This window comes from Brienomyrus brachyistius, chromosome 15, assembly GCF_023856365.1.
Source record: "Brienomyrus brachyistius isolate T26 chromosome 15, BBRACH_0.4, whole genome shotgun sequence".
Lineage (NCBI taxonomy): Eukaryota > Metazoa > Chordata > Actinopteri > Osteoglossiformes > Mormyridae > Brienomyrus > Brienomyrus brachyistius.
In genome coordinates this window covers 5065013-5088315 of record NC_064547.1, presented here as the reverse complement: position 1 = coordinate 5088315, position 23303 = coordinate 5065013, and the positions used below count along the sequence as shown (strand labels likewise).

The window sequence follows — 23303 nt, the reverse complement described above, 5'->3', positions numbered from 1 at the left end:
GTTGTATGTATTTTTATTTCTCTTACACATGTACAGAAGTATTTAACTTCCAATAGATTAACTACACGTTTGTTAGTGTAATGTCCTTTAGTAAAACCTCCGGTAACGCTTTACTTGAGGGGGCGCAAATAATGTAGTTATGCATTCGTACTTGATGTATGAATTAACCAGAAACTCAATGTTAGTTACCTACTGATCCCATGTTCGTTCATAATGAATCAGTCATAACGATTTCATGTAGTTACTATATTTGTATAATTTGTACTTGAGTAGTAACTCAGTTGCTAAGTTACTTGTGCCTCCTCATGTAAAGTGTCACCAGATCTGCTTCTTTCCACCCTCTTTTGTTTTTCATGTTCAGCAGATGTTTCCTGCTGTTTTTCCACAAGTCTGACCGGCCTGTCTTCTAGCGTACTGTCCTAAATGCACCACAGGAGCAGAAGAGAGAGATGACCAATCTGCCAGATTAAAACTTCATCTTTGCTGGGGTTTTGTGGACCCAGAGTCACAGATCCAGTCTCTTCCACTCCTGCTGCATTCCCAAATGCTGTCCCAGAGCCAGCCGTCCATTCCGAGAGCATTCCCATGGTAAGTGGGAACATTCTGCGAGCAATGGATAGACAGGCACCCTGGGGGGGGGACGAGGTCAGGGAAAATAAACAAGCAGAAATGTTATCTGGTGGAGCAGTTACACATCTACAAGAACCGCCCTCGTTTCACGATACCTCCTGCCCTCTGCCTTTGCTGAGTGAAGCCATTACATCTCCCTGGAGGAGAGAGAGGGCGATGCTCAGACCAGGACGACCTGAACATCGCAGCCTCTCTCTCAAAGAAAACAATGTAAAAAAAAAAATTCATTTAGAAAAGCACAGCGAATCTTGTTGCTGTTAGCATTAGCATGTCCTGGCCATTTCTTTTCGAGAAAAGCAGGGGGGGGTCATCTGAGCCTCTCTGGACTCCACACGGTCAGAGGAGCACAGGCTGGAAACAGACCGAGACGGGCCAGGACCGCTGGGAAAACAGGCCCGCTAATTTATTTGTGTGTGTGTGTGAGTGTGCGCACGTCACGACTGGCTAGCGCTCTGCTGATCGACCAGGCGGGTGAGGCAGCTGGTCTGGAATCCACAGTTTAGTGGGATTTGGGGTGGGAAAGCGGGGAGAGGCAGCGGGGAGGGGCGAAGGGGAACTCTGGGGCCTTCACCTCACTTGCCCCACCCCCACCCCAGCCATCCTCATCCCTAACCCACACATTCCCTGCATATCTCCCCCCACATACATGCTTGTTTGCTCCACGTCTCATTAAACAAATGCGCTCCATGCATTGCCCAGTAATTGCATCCACCGGCACCATAGCAAGCTTTTCCTTGTGCCTCCGGGGTCCTGCATTCGGACCCTGCTCTGTGTGCGGAGTCTGCTTGCTTTTCCTGCGTCCAAGTGAGTTTGCTCTGGATTCTTCCCACAGTTGAATAAGTGTCCCCAAATCACCACTGGTGTGTGTGCGTGTGTGAGAGACAGACAGAGATGGAGAGTGTGTGTGTGCGTGTTTTCATATTTATTACATTATGGGGACCAGATTTCCCCAAAATGTGATGGAAACCCGTAACTTTTTACCTTGTGGGGGATATTTGTTCGTCCCCCATGAGGATAACCTCAATTTTATAAAAATCTGCGACTGCAATCAATAAACTAAAAATATGTATTTTGTTTTGTTAGTAATGGTTAAGGATAGAGCTGGATAGGGATTAAGGTTGTCATAGTTGGGATTAGGCTTATGTCCATAGTGTGTGTGTGTGTGTGTGTGTGTGTCCTGTGTTGGACAGACAGCCTGTCCCATGCACTGCTCTTCCTGAGACAGTCTGGTACTGGACCACTGGCTAAGGAAATTATATGGATAGTGGTTGTAGCTGATGGGAGCAGATGGCAGACTTAAAGTATTATGGCTCACTGAGGTACATCAGGCGTTTTAAAAGGCATCTGTTGTCTCCAGAAAGATGCTGTAGCAAAATTGGTAGCATGTAGTGGAAAAAGAAACGATGTAATTAAATATACAAATGCTGAGATGCTAACAAAGGAGCATATCTAGGGAGTCCCACGACACCGACTGAGCCGGCCAGCACAAACGGAGGCCCACGGCGCAGGTGGCGCGGTGCGGCGCGGTGCGGCGCGGTGCGGCGGGACCTTCTGAGTGCCAGGCGCGGTGCTGGAGTGCCGGGCCGCGAGCGAGGGGTGCGAATTGAAAAGCGGACGCCCACTGCCACTGGCACTCGCCGGCACGTTCGGGGAGTGTCGCTGACAGCTGAGCAGGAGACGGGATTTGGCACACTGGCAAACTGGGGGGGGGAATGTGGGCATTTCTTCAGTTAGAGGTGTGGGATAGGAGAGCCTTTTACGGCGTTTTCCTGCATAGGCTGACTGTGTGACTGTGTGACTGCGCCAGAAGTCAGCCATGATGTAAGAATGTAGGGAAAACCCGAAAGATAAGATTCCATGAAGAGACGAGCAGGATCTCCGTCAGCTCACTGTTGACATAGTGCTCCTGTTCTGGAGGGTGAATTCACCGCGCAGAACTGTGCAAAGATCCAGAATTTCTTCCATAAAATGTCCCGTGTACAAATGTTTAAGATTACCGAAATATGTTCAGCAGTGATGCAACCGAGAATCTATTCTGTCAAAGTAACACAATAAAACGGTATATTCCATCAAAAATTAAGAATAATGTTTAAGAATATTGCTAAAATATTACAGATTTTTAAATGTTACTGCTCCGTAATGTGGGTAGAGTTCAGGGCCTTCAGACCAACGTGCGGCCTAGTTAACCCACACATGTACATGTATTAATACTGCACTACACTGTTGCACTACCTCCACTACCACCGTAGATATTTATGATTATTTAGCATCAAATGTGTTATATCTTGTCTGTCATGTCCATTAAGCTTATGTCCCTTCTTCTACCAGTCTTTTTCTTCACAGACTGGAGCTTAGCAACCACTCATTTGCACATTGCACTCAGTATAACTCTGCATCTGACGAATAATTATCGAAACTTTACTCTCTAGTTTAATTGCACAATGTGGCAATCATATATAAAGGTCATCCTCTATAATGTAAGTAAGATTCTGGTAAAAAAGGTATCCTGCTCCCCCCAAGTAACTCATGTGGGCCGTAAACGGGACAATTCCCTAGCTGCCCATCACACGGCTCATTAAAAGTGTATCGGAGCAGGGAGACGGTCTCTCACTCCAGCAATCAGCTCATTACATGCAAGCCGAGCTCAGACTAAAGTGTCTGTTTCTGACATTCATCTGGATGGCAGACAAACATGAGGGCAGCAAAATGAGTGATGACGAACGGCCTTACATAGGCCCTCCATCGCTGGGAGATGGGGGCTCCGGGAAAACTTAAGAAAGAGTGCCTGTATTGATGGGGCTCCAAGGCTGGAGAGAGATGGTCAATTAAAATAGGGGGAGGGGGGCACAGGCACCCAACTATCTAAGAGAAACAGAAACGTATTTCATAATACAGTGTGGAGTCTATGAACATGTAATTGAACATCCTTCTCTGCACAAGAAATCAGGGAATGCGCTTCATTACCAGAGGAGCACTGTACCGTGGGGCCACATCGTTTAACCTACCATACCGAATTTTCCCGTTTAAAAATGTATTCTCCTTTAGCTCAGATTTTACTGCACATCTCCTTACCCTTGTTAACAAATAGCTGGATGTTTTTCTCTGCACTTTATAATGCGCGTATGAGTATATACGGATTCCCAATGAAACGATATTATTGGTGTTTAATCATTTTACTTAGTCAGCGACTGTTTCGTTTGGTCAATAGGGTGACACATGGTTTGTGGCTGCAGCTATGTGTTCAGTCCAGTGACGGTCTGGCTTCCTCCCACAGTCCAGTGCTGCTCAGATGACCCCAAATCCCCCCCCCCAACCCCCTTAATTTCCAGGAATAGACTAGGCCCTGACTGGGTGAGTCATTTTCGAAAATTAATGGGTGCGTATAACTATAGTACAACCACTAATGTACCACAGACGGTTATTACAAATATTCCAAGTTAGAAACTGCTCAAAGCACACATACGAGACTTTGAGATTTTAGGGAAGTTTCTGGAAAGATTTGATATTGGCTATAAACACTACCAGTCCGTTTTTGCACACACTACTGACATTTTCTACATTTGCATGATATTCAACTTAATATTTACAAAAAATACACTCGGTATTCTTTGCTAACAAATAAATCTACAGCATGTTCACCATCTGAGTGCCTTTCTCAGCACAGAAAATGCCTTTGATTTATCAGAGTGACCTCCTCTAGCAGTTAAAACAGCAAAGAAAATTCAAGGCATTCTTCCTACAAGGGACATTAAATAATGAAAGGACAGCCTAGGATGTGACTACGCCATCACCACACAAACAGTTAAGAGGATGTCAGACACGCACATACTCTCACATACTCTCACATACTCTCACATACTCTCACATACTCTCACATACTCTTTTCATGTTTAAAGGAAACATGTTTTATTTGACTTATATTTTCATTTATAGTTGTTCACTCAACTTTCCAATGCGTAACAAGACAAAAAGATCTGCAGGTTATGAAATAAATGGTAAAAACCTTAAGATTTTGAGAGTCATTCATTGGCTGTAAACATAGATTCTACAAAATGAATCCCTGCTTGACGGTAGCAGCGCTCCATCCCTGGTGCTCTTATGAGGACATTTTAATGGCATCCATTTGTTTTTTTTTTGTACAATCGCTATTTTAAACTGAAAATAACATTCTGGCTTTTGCCGTCCCAGATAACTTAAAAATAACTTGGATCTCAGTCATGTAAACATTTGAGTGCTTTGATTCCTCCTGATTCATGAAGCATTTTAGGCTGACAGCCAAGGCCATGCCCAAACATATAACACTGTCTTGTGTCCCTGTGTGCGTCTGTTTGTAAAAACATAGCATTCTTTCTCCTGTTGTTTTCTCTGATTTGATTTTTTTCTCTGTATTTCTGTGTTGTGTCCTTCAGAATCCCGAGTCGGCTTGAGCTGTCCTTCTCAAAGTTCTGCTCGTATGGTGAGTTTGCTACAATTCTCGCTTTTCCTCAGACAGAACACATGTGAGAGATTTTACAGATGCCCAATAGGTGTGTAGTTCAAAGCAGCATTTTCAGGGCGTGTGGGTTTTGTTGTCATGACCAGAAAGTGGACGCCTTTACCCTCCGGCCATGCAAACGTGCGCAGTATCGACCATCTCATGGGTGACATGTTGTGAGTGTCTGTGAAGATTTTGACCCTGTTCCTCTGGGAACCATCAAGATCTACAATCAGGCGTATCTGACATTGCAAATGCTAAATCCAGGGTCATCATTCAATCGAATTCAGCCTTATTTATAAGCCGTACTCTTCAGAGTAGTGATTTTCTGGAAATGATGCTGAAACAGGCTAATAAATCCAAATGCCCAAACATTTATTTTTCCTACGAATAAATTAATCGAGGGTTGTCCTCCTCCACTCTTGTTCTCATGGCAGATATACTGAAGATAGCGAGCCACAGCTAAGCAGCTGCTTCCATTTCTTCTGTCTGCCCTTGTCTTGCTTCGAGCACATGTGGCTGCACAGAGAACCTTGAAAAAACATCTGGGCCGTCTATTTGCGCAGTCAGTCGGACCTACCAGTGAAGCAGTGCTTTCACAGGCTCAGGGGCCTCCCACAAGCGAACCGCGACTCACAAACCCTCTAAAAAGACTCTGTCCTTCAAGTGCTGTTGCAGAAACTGAGCCTACAGTCCCTAGTATGACAAGAGATTAGCGTTTAGACACACCTTGTTTGTTTTAGGTGAATGGAGGAAGCGGGATATTTTGGGACTCCTTTGTGTCCCGTGGGGGAATGATGTCGTTACCCCCCAGGGGTTAAGGCCACAGAGAGGGTTAGGTGAAGGAGGTACTTCAGTCGGTGGGATTCCAGTGATAGGGTGCAGAAACGGCAGGACCTGTGCTGACTCAGCAACTGCCTGACACCTCGGAGCAAGACCACACTGCAGCTCCAGCGAGCCGGCTGGCCGAGGGCCTCTGGGGCCCAAATCTGATTGTTTCACTAGATGATGCACATTCTGAGACAACACAGACCTTCCTTCAGCTGATTCAAAGAAAAATCTACTTTCGCTTCATGCCACTGTATGTGCACTTTAATTTTAAACTGAGAATCATACCTATTGAATCTGTAGCTACAAATCAGTCTCTATATTTGTGTGCTGCTCTTTAGCGTTATTAAAATAGGACAGAAGTAGCTTTGGGGCGGTGAGTGGGTCAGTGGTCTCAGCCTCTGTGTCTGTGATCGGAAGGTTGCTGGTTTGAGCCCCGACCTCGACAGGGTAGTTACATGTCCGCGCACCCTTCAGCCAAGCCTTTTACCCCCCCCCCCCCGCCCCATGGGCAATATAGGTGGCTGCCATTTGCTGTGACCCCCCCCCTCCCAAGCCTGCTCTTGTCTTTCTCATGAATAGCAGGATGGGGTAGGTGAACAAAAGTTTCCTCACAACAATCAATAAAGTATCACTCTATTCTACTCTAACATCTAGTGATACCTAGTGCTTGTTATTAGTGACCTAGTGACATTAAGAACTGTGCTTATTGATCAATAATTAACACAATGTCACCATGACCCTTGTACTAGATAAGTGGTCAATGAAGGTAAATGGATGAATTAGTTCATGTGTATTTCTGCTGGACTAAAAGTCTGCCTGTCCTGAAAATCTGACACCCTTTTTCATTCCTTTTTGGCTTGTGTGTAATTAAAGTAGTCATACTTACTTAAAGCTGGGATGCATTTTTTTACAGTGACTCCCGGTGGACCCGTGGTGATTCTAGTGGGCCTGTTTTTGGTAATGAGGAAGTTTCCGGGCTGTGAGGCGTGTCTGACCACTGCTGCAGCCACATCTGCGGCCAGACAGTGAGAATAATAGGTAGGCCTCTTGGCTGAGGCTGGGGAGGGGGCATCTCCTAGGTGCTGGGGGACTCACGTCTGTGCTCCCCACGGGGGGTGGTGATTGTAGGGGTGTGGGGGACACACTCTGGTGCAGGAGAAGAAGGAGCCGATCTCAGACGTGTTGGTCTGATGGAGAAGAGATGAGAAGCCACTCGTGCATGGGGAAGGGAATGTAGCGGGAAAATAAACTGGCCAGGGGCTGGGAACAGTGAGCTTTCAGAACTGGACCAGACTGTTGTGTCCAATCTTTGGTCTGCAGGTGGAGCTCAGCTGTCTGTATGGCCCAGACCTCCAGGTGGTCTCTCTCTGAAGCTCAGCACGTCCACAAGCTCCCATAGAGTAACTCACAGAAGTGGGAAGTGCTGTCTCACACAGATCACAACATGCTTACACCTTATTCAGTCTGGATATCGCAGTACAGACATAAGGGTTATAAAAGGTGACGAAAGCTGACAAGAAATGCTCAGACTGCGGTCTGGTACACTAGTGTTCGCTATAAGTATTTGGTGAGAACTGACCCAGCAGCATATTCCTCCGTGTGGAACATGCTGCTCACAGTTTCATTTTGATAGGAACCATCGAACTTACGTGTAGCTTCACAAATACATTGTGCTTATACACAACACATAAATGAACCAAAGGAGGGAGAAGGCCCTAGTAGTACCATTTATTCAAGTAACTTGTATCGACAGATCAGAGCTATTCAAATCACGGTCCTCAAGGACTGAGTCCTGCTGATTTTCTAGCCTCCCTTTACCTGTGAGCCAGGTGTGAAGCCTCTGTGGCCAATCAGAATCCGTAATTATTAAACGAATTACCTGGGAGAACTGAAAATGCGGCCTGGATTTCGAATGGAGGGCCAGGCTTGAAGAGCCCTGCAACAGATTATTCTGATTGATAAAAAAAAAATTGCAAGTCAGTGTCATTTTTATTTCTCGTTAAATCCTGTTGCTCCAGTGGCTCAGCCAGGACTTCCCTGAAGTGATACACTTTCAGCCTGTTAGTAAAACAAATGAATAGATTGACAAATAAATAAAAACCACAGGGTTAGTGGATCTACATCAATGCCTGTGCGGTATCTCTATATTACATCTACCCGTCTGATCCGTTTTTGTCCTGTGTTTCAGCCGGGTATATCGCAGCAGGCTTGCTTTTACTTGGTTTCCAGCAGTTCGATAACATGACGTTCCAGAGGCAGTGAGTCTGAAAGGAAGCATTTGTGTTACGAATCGCTTGCATCACCACTAGCGGTTTCTAAATCTGTGCCTCTTTTCCTGACGTGATTCGGATTTGCCTTTGTCAGGGGAGGGATGCTTTTTAGAGGAATATCTACCAGGGCGACAAAGTCCAGAGCACGCGGTGATGATGTCATTGTGATGGTAGAGGAGCATGCAGATTGAGTTATCATGACTAATCATGAGCTAATCATGCCGTTTATTTGCGGAAGGGTTCAGAGAGGCGCCTGTGGCAGCTCCACCGATAAAGCGCGTGAACTGGGGGACTTCCACGTAGAGGGTGTGAGTGGACACGGCTCTGAGGAACACTTCCATCTCCTGACTACCTTCTAAAAGTGGACACAGTTTACTGTAGGACTTTCATTCTCAGCCCATAGTCCATGGCCCATTCAGAAGGATGTCAGCTTTAGGTAATCAAACCCTAATGCCAACAGTGTTATATGAAAACAAACCACAGCTGATCAAAGGAAATTGCTAATTAGACCATAGATTCGCATACACATACAAAGGGCGTTTAAGAGTATGTGAAAAGATTATTGGTTTAGGTGTAACAGGTTTAACGGCGTCACTTAATGTAAATTCAGATCTGGGTTAGGGTGAATATTTAGAAATGTAACAAAAATGTCTCCACACTCCTACAAACAGCCAATCATTTGGCTGCAGCACATAGGTTCCCGAGGTTTGAGATTACTGTCTTGCTAAGCATTAGAACGGCCAAGATGCGTGATCTAAGAGACTTTGATCATGGTGTGACTGTTGCTGACAGATGGAACGGCCACTTTCCTGCGGTTTCTCACACATTACAGCTTCTAGAGTGTATAGAAATGGTCTGTTAGAAGGTGTCGTACACAGAAAACACACAATCGATGGCATTTCCATGCCACTGGGAGAATATCCAGGCTCATTAAACCTATCAGGAAAATGACCACAGCAAACATAAAAGCTCCGTGCAACAGTGGTGTACAAAAAGCCCAACTCATCTACTCTTGAAGTAGTTCTGGAGGTAAAACTCAGTTCTACCAAGAACTAGCTAGGTGTACCTAAGAAAGTGACCAGAAACAGTATATTGCTCTCTGGGGGGGGGGGGGGCATGTTTGTGCTGTGGTGTGTCAACGATGACAATTAATCACTAAAATTCTAAAATAAATTCTAACTGTTTCACTTGGGGTGCAGCTCTATAATAATCAAGGCCTTCTTTTCATTGGAAGTATCCAGAAATCCATCACTTCAAACACAGTGTTCTTGTAACGGAGAGAGCGAAAAAAGTAACAGTAGGGTGCTAGACGGAGGGTGGATGAAGAGGGGGGGGGGGGGGGAAGGAGAATAGGAAAGGGTTTGGCATTTTTTTTCCGCACTGGTATTTTCATTTGCTGATTACAGTCCACAGGAAATGCTCACCATAACCAGACATTTTCCATGCTGGACTTATAAGGTAAAGACACCCTCCCATTGTCTAAATATAGCATGCAGATTTTAACAGCTTGTAAAAGTAACTACTGCTATAAACCCCAGACCAATATTCTTATCAGCACTAGCACAGACCTGTCACTGATCTTTTCCTTTAAGCGTAATCTTATTTATCTGTGCTCCAATGCCCCCGAAGGTGTCTTTGGAGCTCATTTGCTGCGCATCCTGTCAAACACGTTAATAGGAATGTCTTCCGCGGCTGTGCAGAATGCAAGATGCAGGGCTCGCACACCGGTCTGGATGCTACACGGCGGTTAGCTGACCCCGGAAACGCACTCTTACCGGCGCAGCATGATCGGGCATGACTTAGATTCATCTGTCAAATTGATGTGCCCTCAAAATGAACACAGAAGCTGAGCTGTTAAACTGCTACACACTAAGGAATTTTGAAGTGTAAAATAAATGACACTGGGAAATATCTAGAGACGGATGGGACGGAACTCAAAAAGTGACCCGACGCCTAAAATGTGACCGTCGCCATCAGCACTCCGACTTTCTTCAAAGGAGATCATATGGTGGATTTCTATTCTATCCAAGTCCTTGCTGACAAACACACCCAACAGATATTCAGTTCCTCTTTTGGCCAGAAGCAGTGACTTGTCATAAAAAAAAGGCTAAAACAAATAATTGGTTAGACGGCTCTTTCACACGCTTTGATTTTGCCCTGCTGGAGTCATTTCGGAGTGTTTGGGTTTTCACGCACTGGCCTGTATAATTCTGCAGTCTCACGCCACTCAGACACATTTGTGAACATATGTTTGGGCAGACGAATGATTACTGTAGTCTGTGAACTCACAGACAAACCGCATAGAGCCAAAGGGAAATGATGTCTTTAATTTAGCCATCTGACGAAAGCCGCAGCATGACTCTATGTATCTCTGATGACCTGAGGCACTTTTTTTTTTAAAGCAGTGACTTCATTTGCTTCTTCCTTGAGCTTTGTTGCAGTTTGAACAGGTTCAACATCAAATTAAGTCAATTGTTTTGCGTGACGCTTTTACCGCCTTGACGTGAGAAACCCTGGCAGGGGTGAGCAAACCCCAGATGGATTAGGAGAGAAGGACCAGGGGGAGCACGAGAGCATTATCAGATCTGCTCTGTAGCCCCGTGGAAGCATAAACATCCTGTTTAAACCGTGGAGAAGCCAAGCGGACGAATGGGAGTGAGTGGGAGTCTCGCAAAGGGCAAGAGGGACTGCGTAAGCTTTTCAGATTATTCATACTTCCCATAGTTGTGCATCATTATCCGCAAGCGATGACAAAAATCACCAAACAGAAGGGACATCAAGGGAAGCAAACGCTAAACGCAGGCTGCCTGTACATGAGCAGGAAACCTAACAAGCCATATTGTAACTGTACCATGGTTCAGAAGGGAAACGCAGAGCCAAGAGCGCCCCCTGCTGTTTCAGACTTTCAGGACAAATTCAGATATATTTGCCACACTATAATTCTTACTATCGACGGTTTCCCGAAATGTAGTGGGGGGGTCACAACGATGACAAATGTCACAGAATTCAGCACAATTTTAGCTGGCTGTGAAGCAATATTTTTGCAGAAGGTTTTCTGATTATTAACTGTATCTGCTCTTCTAAAATCAACATCTCCTCTTGTGGACCAATGATTACAATAATAGAGTAAACACACTAAGCGTTAGACCAAACCCAGTATACACACTGAGCGTGAACAGGAGACTTTTCCTACAGAGTTCATAAAAAAAGTTCACTAATCCTTTGAGCAGTGGCGGTTTTCTAAAAATAATGATAGTGTTACTACTTACAACGATACATTAAATACTTTTCATAAAGGTTTTCTCATGAACTGCATCTGATTTTCTAAAATCAACATCTCCCTCTTGTGGACCAACGGACAATTACAATGAAATGGTCTAGTGAATGTACGCAAACACAAAAAGTGGAAAACATCCTATTTACATTTTCTTCCTGTTTTATGTATACATGAGTGCATGTTAAAGCAACCAAATATTAATTTCTAGAATTTGTTACATGCATGGTGCCCCGTGATACGAGACAAAGCACTCAAAAGCAGGTATGTGGCAAACAAAAGGGGGAGCAGGGAAGCAAAAAGAATGTGAGGGGTCAAAACAATGCAGGCGAGCATGGGGAAGGACACAGGCAGGCTGGAAGAGTGACAGCAATGACCGGACTGGGGCTGACAAAACAAGCAGGTACTTAAATTTAAAGGCGTGGCTCATTAGGGCCAAGTTAGGGAGGTGACAGGACGGCCAGGCTGACATGACGGGCAGGACATAACAGTAAGTCCCTCCTCAGAAGCATGCCCTCTGGGCAAGGAGGACAAGCTGGGGAGGGGACAAGGGCGACTGAATGCAAGGACAGACACACAGGGCCGGGGACAAACAGGACACCAGATGGCACAGCACACCGCAGGACCGACAGGGTACATGGAACAGACACACCAGACCAGAGGGGCCAAGCCACCGACAGGACAGGACACACATAGGCCAGAAACAGGCAGGGGCCAGACCAGGGACCAAAAGGACCACAGTAAAGATCAACACCGAACAGAACCATAAAGACAAAACAGACTAAACATAGGATGGAGCCAGGCACCTGGGACCATGGACCAGAAGGATAGACACCTGGCATCAATGGAGACCAGGGAGCAGGAGAGACAGGGACAGTGACTGACTGACAACACCAGGACAATGCAGACAAGTAGAGGAACCACGGTGACAGGGACAGAAACACAGGAGCAGCTTCACGCACTGGAGAGGCAGTGGCAGGCTAAGCAGCTTCACGCACTGGAGAGGCAGTGGCAGGCTGAGCAGCTTCACGCGCTGGAGAGGCAGTGGCAGGCTGAGCAGCTTCACGCGCTGGAGAGGCAGTGGCAGGCTGAGCAGCTTCACGCGCTGGAGAGGCAGTGGCAGGCTGAGCAGTTTCACGCACTGGAGAGGCAGTGGCAGGCTGAGCAGCTTCACGCGCTGGAGAGGCAGTGGCAGGCTGAGTGAGGAAAAAGTCCTCAGCTTGAACGTGGGGTGGCTCCCACAGTGCTGGTAATCCCTTTGGATTCCCTTTGGATCTGAGGCACTCGGGGAATCCGGTCTGCCAGATACAGAGAGGTGTGAGAGCTGGAGCAGAGGGGCAGACTGCTGGAGTTGTTTGGGAGTCCGGTTATTCGGTCACGTGATACGAGATGAAGGATGCAGGCGTATGGCAAACAAAATGGGGTTTATTGAACTAAATGGGAGCAGGGAAACAAACAAGACTGTGAGGGGTCAAAACAAGCATGGGGAAGGACACAGACAGACTGGAGGAGTGACGTCAATGACCTGACTGGGACTGACGGGACAAACAGGTACTTTGTGTTATACCGTGTTCCATTTACCCAGGAATGATATCACACCTGAGTTACCCACATTGCATTACAGCAAGTTGGAAAGCCTTTTAGCAATACCAGGGACCTGTTTCAAAAAGCAAGTTTTCTGGTTTACCCAAGCTTAAATGGCCTATATCTTCGTTCACATACAATTAGCCCAGACTACATCAAATCAGACAAGTGATCCGGCTAAGCAAAAAATCCTGCTTTCCGAAACATGCCCCAGTTCTAGCCAGGTTCCTTGTTAGCCACTGTTAGCAATATCAGCTGATAACACATTACATAGTATTTGGCACATAAAAACAGCACAGCAACACATCCAGAGATACTGAGCGGAGAGAACTGTGTGTATGACCGATTTAATAATCTACAAATAAGATGTAAGTGCTAAAACGGTATAAAATTACAGTTTTAACTTCTGTTGATAAAGGGATCAGCCATCTTGAATTCTGAGTTAGGGGTAGTGTAGAATTCCGACTTCAGGGGGTGTTCCAGGGAATTTCTTGGTTATGAGTGGAAAGCAATGTTGAATACAAAGGCTAAGAAGGGGTAATAAGCAACAGGCATGGCTCATCAGGGTCACGTTAAGAAGGAGACAGTAGGGTCAGGCGAACATGACGGGCAGGACGTAACACAGTGATATTTAGGACATTAGTTGTTCTTAAATATATGAGCTAATGCACGTGGCTTCTTGATACTGACACAATCATCAAAACCCAAAGCCTAAAATAAATCGAAGACACACAAATATGATCTTACGAACGAACTTTCAACTTATGAACTTTCAGACATATGAACGAATAGGATTGTAAGTCCAAATTGTGTTCGTTGGGCGCCCGTTTCCTGTCCGCAACATCATTTATTTTTTTTTGTGCACCAATTCCACCTAGTACGACTTTTGGCCGCTCCCACCGCGCAGCAGCATAGCGTGCGTACTCCCAGCATCTTCTTTGTACTTGCGTATACCCTTAAAATGATGTTGAATAACGACTTACGAGCATTCCATGTTACGACTGTTCAGAGCGTATCTCGTTCGTAAGTAGAGGAGAGTCTGTATGTGATATTTTGGTGGGCTAAGTTTTTACCATCTTTAATTGATGTTTTACTAACTCCTAATATATTGCATTTATTTAAGTGTATCGGAGTATTGAGCTTTGCTAACTGTACAGGTATGCTTACCTCTGAAAGAATGCGCGTCTGGGCAGTGATCTTGATTGAGTTAAGACCATCATATTAAGTTAAATTGAGTAATAAACTGGCTCTCTGTTGCTCTCTCCGGGGCTTCGTCTATTTCACTAATATGAATACATAGCCTTTTAAAAGTATTCAGCTGAAAAATAAATCGATTCTGTCGATCCCAGAACTGAGTGTATTGTTTTGTGTATTTTGTAAATGAAAAGATCAGCAGCATGATTGTTCAAACGTGCTTAAGCAGTCATATCTCACATAGCCTCCCTGTTACTCATGTCACAGTGCATTCCTCATGTAGACAAATCGTTAGGAATGTGAAACCAAAATAATCCATCCGTCCATTCATACTGCTCCCAGAATAGGGTTGCGGGGGTGAAACCAAAACCAGTATAAATGAACAATGACATAGTAGAAAATGATCACTTTTGATTCCTGTTCTTAGTATTTACTGGGTTTTTAATAATTTTTAGCATATTGGACCAAAAAAAAAATACAAAGAAATCAAGACAAAAGACAAAAAGGCGTAGTAATATTTGCTCCCCCCACTATTAGAAGGACTGTAGCAATTTATCAAGGTACTGCAATGCAGTTTAATCAGTCCGTGGAGAATCAGGAGGACAGGGTGAGGGTGAAGGCCAACGTACAGCGATATCAGGTGCCTGTGGTCAGTTGCACATCTCTTGTCATTGTTGTGGCTGCGGGGATAGAGAAGCAGCTTGATGTGCTTGCAGGAGGCTGCCGTTTAGCCAATCCAGCTGCTGCATTATAGGTGCCTGGTCAGCCTGGAGTGGTGCAGCAAACAGACAAGAAGGTGAGGAAGCTGGCTAGCGGCCAGAGGTGTGCATCCCCCATTCTGCTGTAGAGTGTGTCTGGTTTGACAGGGGGTACCTCAGGAAACGCCAGCAGGGGAAAGGTCTGGTTGTAGTCATGGCTACTGACTGATGTGGTCTAGTGTATTCAATTAAGTTTATTTTTGTATAGCGCCTTTCACAACAGTCACCCCAAGGCACTGGACAAGAGTGTGTGGCAATCCATTCCTGTGTGGTTTATATAAATTCAAGATGGTGTATGAAATGGGGAAGAGGGAAACAAAGACTGCCGGAATACAAGGGGGGAGAGGAACGAAACGCTCCAGAGAAAGGAAACAAAATGATCTGTGGGGGGGGGGGGGGGTTCAAAGTGGGCTGGCTGTCCCCCATCCCCACGCCATACTAACATTATAGAAAGCAGAGAAAGTTAACCTGCTTTACTAACAGCGAGGTGTAAACGGCGGTCGTATCAGTCGCACCAGTGCGCCATTTCTAAAAGGCAGGGTTAACATATTCGGAAGCAACACTGTGCATTTCTATTATACAAATACGCATATCGCTGAAATGAAGTGTAATGGACGAGCAGGGTAATTGTGGTCATTCAAAATCCTTCTGCTCATCTACGAAGCCCAGAACAACCTAGCACCCATCTACCTCGCGGATCTTCTCACCTTATACAAACCTACCCGTTCCTTACGCTCTACCGATGCACACCTTCTATCCTCCTCCTTTTCTTTTATTTGTATTTCCTGTTTGTTTTGGTTGATGTCAATCTGGCGCTGGTGGGTCTATTAACAATGTGTCCTTGTCTCTACATGCTACCTATTCGTTGTTCATAGCCTAACTACTTTTATATTTTATGTTCCGCTTTTATGTTTTCCGTCCTTGGGTACTTTGAAAGGCGCTTCAAATAAAATGTATTATTATTATTACATGTGACATCATGACATAGCAGGAGGCAGCTAATTCAATCCCCAGGGAGCAGTGCTTGGGGGCAGGACCTTGCTCAGGGTACCTCAGTGGTGCCTTGCTGGTCAGGGATCCGGACCAGCAATCTTTCAATTACAAGTGCGCTTCCCAAACCATCAAGACACCACTATATTATATATTTATGCTACCAGTCAAAAGTTTTTGCACACACTAAGATTCTCTGCATTTGCATGTTATTCATTTAACATTTATCAAAGTACACTCAATATTCTTTGCTAACAAATTTACAATATGTTCACCATTTGAGTACCTTTATTAGCAAGAAAATGTCACATCTTTGATTCATCAAAGTAACCTCTTCTGGCAGTTATAACAGCAGATTAAACTGAGACATTCTTTCCACTAGGGACATTAAATACTGCTCTGTTTCATGGGATGAAACAGTTAATTAAGTGCATTTAAACTTAAAGAACAGCCTATAATTTGACTATGCCATCACCACACAACCAGTAAATAGGATGTCAGACATACATACTCTTTCCATGTTTAAAGGACACTCATTTTATTTTACTTATATATTCATGTAGAGTTGTTCACTAAACTTTCCAAAGCCAAACAAGACAATCTGCATATATCACACTATGTTGTGTGTATTGTCTGATCCTGTGTATAACTGCTGCTCTAGCACTGGAATTTCCCTTGGTGTGATTGATAAAGTTCATTTTATCTTATCGTATATGCTGATGTATAACCAAAGGGAGAATTTCACTTATGTTAAGGATAAATTAAGAGTCACGCAAACAAAACACAGGGAATGAAAAGAGAGATCGTCTGTTTCTTAGAGAAAGCCTGGCAATCCTGTATGTTGTTGTTCCTCCCCAACGTGACGCACAGGGCTGCTGAGATCACAATCAGCACTGCCCACGTCACGGTGCCGCCCCCCCCCACCCCCGCAAAGCACAAATGTGCTCAGCGCACTGACGTCCGAGCTCCCGGCCCTCCAATCAGCCGCGTGACGATAAGCCGCCGCCTACTTAGCAAAGCACGGAGAGATGACAAGTCAGACAGGGAGGTTAGCACTGCCTGAGCCACGGAGCCTGCTGTCTTCGGCTGTTTTTGCTTCTCTAATTCCTTAAATGAAGATCTGAAACTGCCACCGTTGTGATGCATTTCGTTATTTTCTGTGCCTTTTTCTCTCGGCGTCAGTGTTATTGTAGTGTAGTAACAGCATGTGGTAGATATATTTGCATTATTCGCATTACTCACTCTAATCCTTGCACTATTAATATATTTGCATTTAAGTGATTGTTGCTCAGTGTTCGGTGCTATTGCCTCACATGCCCATGATTTGAGGTGCCTGTGCCTGTATGGAGCCTGTGCCTGTATGGAGCCTGTGCCTGTATGGAGTCTGTGCCTGTATGGAGTCTGTGCCTGTATGGAGTCTGCATGATCTTCCTGTACTGTGCAGGCTTCTCCCTGTAGTTAAAAACCAGTTAGGACAATTGGTATATCTAAATTGCTCATAGTATGTGTGTGATCTGTGATAAATGGAGATGGAAGACTGGACCCTCTGTAAGCATCTGTGTGATTTATCTCTGTAGTATTTTCATGGCACCGGGTGTGATTCTAGGGTTCTATGGTGCCGGGCATAATTCATAGAGAGGGGCCAACTTTATCATTGGCCAGTGATAAGTTTTGAATTGGTGGGCAGGAGGAGAGGAGGCACTCTGGGGGCCAATCAGCTTTCAGTTGGGGCCAGCACCCTGTGGCCCCGCACTTGTATATGCCACGCCCCACCTGTCACAAAAAAACAGTGTTTCCTAACCAGGTCCTCGGAGGGAACCCTAGACGGTCCATGTTTTTGCTCCCTCCCAGCTGCCTGCCAGATAGTCTGGGTATTATTGACGGCTGGCTTGAGACACACTGCACTAAACAGAGAATGGATGTCCCATTCTTCCAACATGGACACTGCAAAGTTAGGGAACTTTGTGGAGCACCGAGGCATGTGTGCTCCAGAGGCCTTCTTCTGGGGGCGATGGCTGGGTGTCACGCCCCCCTCTTGAGAATGCAGAGGCAACAGCCCCACATGCATAATAACACATGTCCAGCTCCCTGTTTAGCCCAGTCCTGCCCTGCATTCTGTGTGAGGTGTCGCCGAGTGTTTTCGTGAGACGATCTGCGCCTCCTTCCTCCTTTTCTCTGCCATCTGCCCGCTCTGCTCCGATCTCACTCCCCTCAGACCTCCCCCTCTCGCCTGCCCCGTCTCTCCTGTGCTACCCTCGGCTTCTGACCCTCTCCGCATCGTGACCGCGACTCCCATTACGCCTGCCGATTCCAGTTCTGTTTGCCTGTTCCCAACAAAAAAAATCCCAGTCGTGTCTGCGAGCTTCTGTTTACGACACAGCAGGTCTGAGGAATGGCCTCCGTTCCAGGCAGCGTCTATATAGCGTCTTTATATCTAATGAAAAACACAGTGTGTCACAATGAAGACACTCACTGTAATGTGCATTATGGTGATGTGCACTGGCCTTTCAGGGGCCAGGTGTTTCAAGGGGATGTGCCAGAGTGTCCCCTCAGTGACTGGCACTTAGAATATCACAAGGGGAGCAGTTTCATGCTCTTAGGTGCCCCCTAGTCCTCCCACATGCCTTCTGCGCAGCACATACATTCTCAGTATATAGAATGCATGAGTTCAAGTCCGCCATACTGGTTTTCAGAGCCATTAAGGCATCAAAAGGCTCCTTAAAGGCTGGTCATACCTCTCCACACGCGTACTAGCAGACGTGTCCGCTCGAACGTGTATGACGTGTTTGACGTCACTGTGCGCCTCCGCGGACGAACGTCTGCTGAACTCCAAATTTGTGTCCGTGCAGCTCTGGGCACACTGTGCAAGATCGATTCACTAGAGCCCACTTTAAATACCAACATGGGTGCTTTTGGCAAGCGCTGGGGTAGTGTGCGAACCCTACAGACAAAGTAATAAAACTGTTACATACATGTAAATGTGAGTGTATGTGTGTGCAGACTTGTCTCGAATTGAAATCTCCCAGCTGACCAAACCGTGTGAACTGGCTCTTAGAATTTGTAAAACATAGAGAAACGAACATAAACGTCACTGTTGTGGTACGCGAGTGTTGCGCTTCTGCAGAGAAGTACGCCTTAAGACCTTCATCCCTTCTCGCCCCCTTCAGTCAGCAAACCAGTGCCGTTCAGAGCTCCCTCCGCTGCGTGAAGATTCTCACTCCAGACATTTTTGATAGCTGGTTCCTCATTGGCTGAATGAGCTGCTGAACCACATCCAGTCATCAGATTCCCTCTCCACCTTCAAACACCTCAAGACCCATTTGTTCTAACAATACCTCTACTATCCTAATACCACTCCATGCTCCCTAAATGCTCTAAATGCTTCCTGCTGACTGAACAGTAGTCATACTATATTCCCTGTCCAGGGTGTCCCCCTGCCTTGTGACCTGTGTTGCCTGTCTTGGATTGGCTCCTGGCCCTCCTGCAACCCCAATGAGGATAAAGGGTTAGAAGATGGCCCCACCATCCTGACCTGGATAAGCTGGTGAAAGATGGATGGATGTTAATCGAAGCAGAAAATGTTATTTACCAGCAGGTCATCTTTATAAATGTATCTGTTCCAATTAGTAGAATTAATGGGTAACCTAGGCAATGATAATGGAATTAAGGCTGAGAGCATGGCAGAATGAAAAAGGCCGAATTCATCATACATTCTCTTTATGAGCTCATGCGTAATTCATTTAAATAGCTATAAAGCCAATAACATTCTGTGTGACACAGAGCCTCAGCTGACTAAGTACACGTCCGGCGTGTTGCGTCATAAGCAACGTTGCCCTATTGATTCATATTTTTAGATGTTTTAAAATAGCTTTCTTCGTAGGAGAAAATCTGCTGCGATTTCCAAGTGGTAATGAATGGATGTTTTTCGCTATGTTTCAGAAACGCACCCATGCATGATGTACACTAATATCTTGTTTTTCTTGTCATTCTTCTGGTCTGTTAGGTGCCCCTGAAAATGCAGAGGATGGAAGAATTGTGGTGAGTTTTTGCATAGATCTAAAGAGATATAGCGTTAGTCTCCCATAGTCTTCAAGAAAAGGCTGGTGACAGAGTACCGTACATCGCAAGGAGGCCGGCAGTCATTTTTATTTTTATGCTCCTTTTTCATCAATTGTGAATATCCAGCCTGAGATCCTTGGCACTGAGAACGCTGAATTTCCTCCCTATTGTGGTGTTTTTTTCTTTCCTGGCTGTCCCATACTTTCTGAAGAATGAGCTGGCAGCCCAGTAATGGCTTCTGCCTCATACTGTTGGAACGAAAACACGTGAAGGAATCACTCACAAGCCCCTGGCTGCTGCCACACTAATGCTGATCACGGTAATGCTCCGACTCAGTGTTTTGTGATAAATTACACAATACTGCTCTGTATACAGTGATCACCCTGGATCCCATGAATAGTAAGACACCACAACACTGTTTGATGCTAAGCCATGTCTAAAATAAACCTTTATTATAACATAAGGGATAAAGACAAAATCATCGACAGAAAAGTGCAAGATATACTGTATGTGTATGTTCTCCTCTGTAGTACGAACCCCCCTCCCCATTCAGCCATCGCTCCCACCCCCCAAGTTGATAACTACGCATCATACAAAATAGTAAGGGGTCTCCAATAGCGGTTCTAGACTGTTTCAACTGGGGGGGGGGGGGGGGGGGGGCGGCAGACTAGGGCCAATTGTTCTGTTAGGGGAACCAGATGCCTTTGACTTTAATGTCCTCTAAGTGTTACTTGCACTACATTACCAGCATTAAGAAGCAAAATACAATTCTGAAAACCAATGTTATTTATGCAGTGCTTTGTAGTTACATTTTATAGTTTTTACAAAGATGTAACTCAATCAAGCTTGTGGAAGTGAAGTATTTCTTTCTGTCGTCAACTTTTCACCAAGTGAAGCAACTCCACCACCCGGCACAACCCTGTTAAGAGTCCGTCCAGAAAATGCACTTATGTTTGTGTTTGCCCCCCCCTCCACAATCACCCCTGGGGTCCCTGACCATGTTAATTATACCCAGCTTCATGAGGTGTCCAACAATAACGATAAAATATAGACAGCTGTTTAACATGGCACCGAGGATACCATGAATATGTGTTTGTTGCCTCTCGTTAAAACTTTGTGAAGCGCTTTGGGAGAAAGGTTATGTGTGAAAATAAATTCAAGCGGTACGATCTAACCCTGGGATGGTATTGTGGATAGCATGGACACCTTGCCCATCTATAGACCAGGGTTCGATTTCCTGCTCTGTGGGTGTGGATTTTGCATGTTCTCCCCATGCTGTTTTGGGGTTTCCTGCTTGTGAATGGTATGTGTGCCCTGCAATGGGTTGGCACCCCATCCTGGGTTATGCTGTGTTCCATTTACTATAAACTGGGAATGATGTCACACCCAAGTTAACCATGTTCCAGTACAAGAAGTCGGGAAAAACTTTTAGCAATGACAGTTCTAGCCAGGCTCACTGTTAGCCATTATTAGCAATATAGGGGGCATTACAGGGTATTTTGCACATACAAACACCGTAGCAACATGTCCACCAATAGTGGTTGGATATTACTGTATGTATGACCAATTTAATGAGGCACAAATAAGAAATGTGAAATAAACAGTATATAACTACAGCTTTCACGTCTGTTGATGCAGGGGGCAGCCATCTTGAATTCTGTGGTCAGGGTTGTAGAGGTACCTCTGACTTCCCAAGTCGTAACTCTGCCTTCAGGGGGTGTTTCAATTAAAATTTCCAACACAGAATTTGTAAATTCCAGCTTCACAGTTCAAATGGAAAACACCATAATTCCCTACCTTGCACCTATTGTTTTTGAGATAAGTTCTGGCTCCCATAACCCTGTATAGGATAAATGGTATAAAAGACTGATGAATGGGCTGATCCTTTATGTTATGGTAGTAGGTCTAACATAATGTTATATATGATTGTAACTCTTCATGTGAACTTCATTCGGGGTTTGGATGCCTCAGTCCTGTTTCTTCCTCTGTCTTCCTAAATGCCACACCGCAGTCTGAGCGCCCCCTTCTGGTTGGGATGGCCAAGTGACCTCCTCAGGTTTGTCTGAATCATTTCATTCTCTCTTTTTCTGTGTGCTCTCCATTTCGTCTTTCCATCTGTGCCTACTTCCTTATAGCGTCAACCTACTTTTTCTTTCTCTTTCATCCTTGCTCGACGGCTTCTCTTCTCACGTGGAGCTTGTGCTTCCTGTCGTTTTGTATGCCACCTTATTTGATCCCTCACTAGTTAATGATTGTTTCCTCCGGAAAAACGATGCACGTATGAAAGGACAGTTTTGTTCATTTGTTCTGCTCCGCAGGGAAAATTATTCCTACCGAAAGCAAAAAAAAGAAAAGGAAAAAACGAACAAACAGGAAAACGTAGGATGACCTTGTCAGTACTGATTCCTCCTGAATTGAATTGCTCGATTTTCTTGATTAACACCACTCTGAAATTACTCTAAAATATTTATAACCAAAAGCATTTTCTGGAAATTAAACCTTCGTCACATATATCCATCATCAATTACATTTATATAAAAATAACATTAACACAACCCTGCTGCTGTTATGCATTTATCAACAAAGAGCTTTATGCCTAAATTAGACCGACCACCATAACATAAAGTCCAATCAACTTGAATTGATTTTCATGCATCACCTTTTCCAAACACATTCTCCCAAAGTGCTTTGCAAAGTTTTTAAAAGAGCAACATGAACAAACTCATCAGTGTAACCATCCATCAATCCATTTTCAAAACCACAAAGCCTATCCCGGAAGCAATGGCACGAGGCAGGGAACAACCCAGGATGGGGGGGCCAGCCCATCGCAGGGCACACTGACACACCATTCACTCACGCATGCACACCTACGGCAATTTAGTAACTCCAATTAGCCTCAGCATGTTTTTTGGACTGTGGGGGGAAATTGGAGAACCCAGAGGAAACCCTACAATGACATGGGGAGAACATGCAAACGCCATACACATGTAACCCAGACAGAGACTCGAACCCGGTTCCCAGAGGTGTGAGGCAACAGTGCTAACCACTGCACCACCATGCCACCCCCATCAGTGTATCATCAGTGTCATACCCAGTTGCACTATAATTGTCTGTATTTTGTCTATATTGGGAGTTAATTCTTGAAGTTGGGCTTGTGAGACATGCTATCCGTTTGCATTTGTCCTTACTACAGAGAATATACACACCATATGCATCTTCTATATTTCTATTGACATTTT

At 45.1% G+C, this 23303-nt stretch overlaps 1 long non-coding RNA gene across 1 annotated transcript; it reads left to right on the top strand.

The window, feature by feature from the left end:
* Positions 1 to 19509: 19509 nt before the first annotated feature.
* LOC125709078 (uncharacterized) lies at positions 19510 to 20483 on the top strand. Its single transcript, XR_007382601.1, has 3 exons — positions 19510 to 19600; positions 20009 to 20043; positions 20276 to 20483. It is a non-coding gene; the product is annotated as an uncharacterized LOC125709078 (long non-coding RNA).
* Positions 20484 to 23303: the final 2820 nt, after the last annotated feature.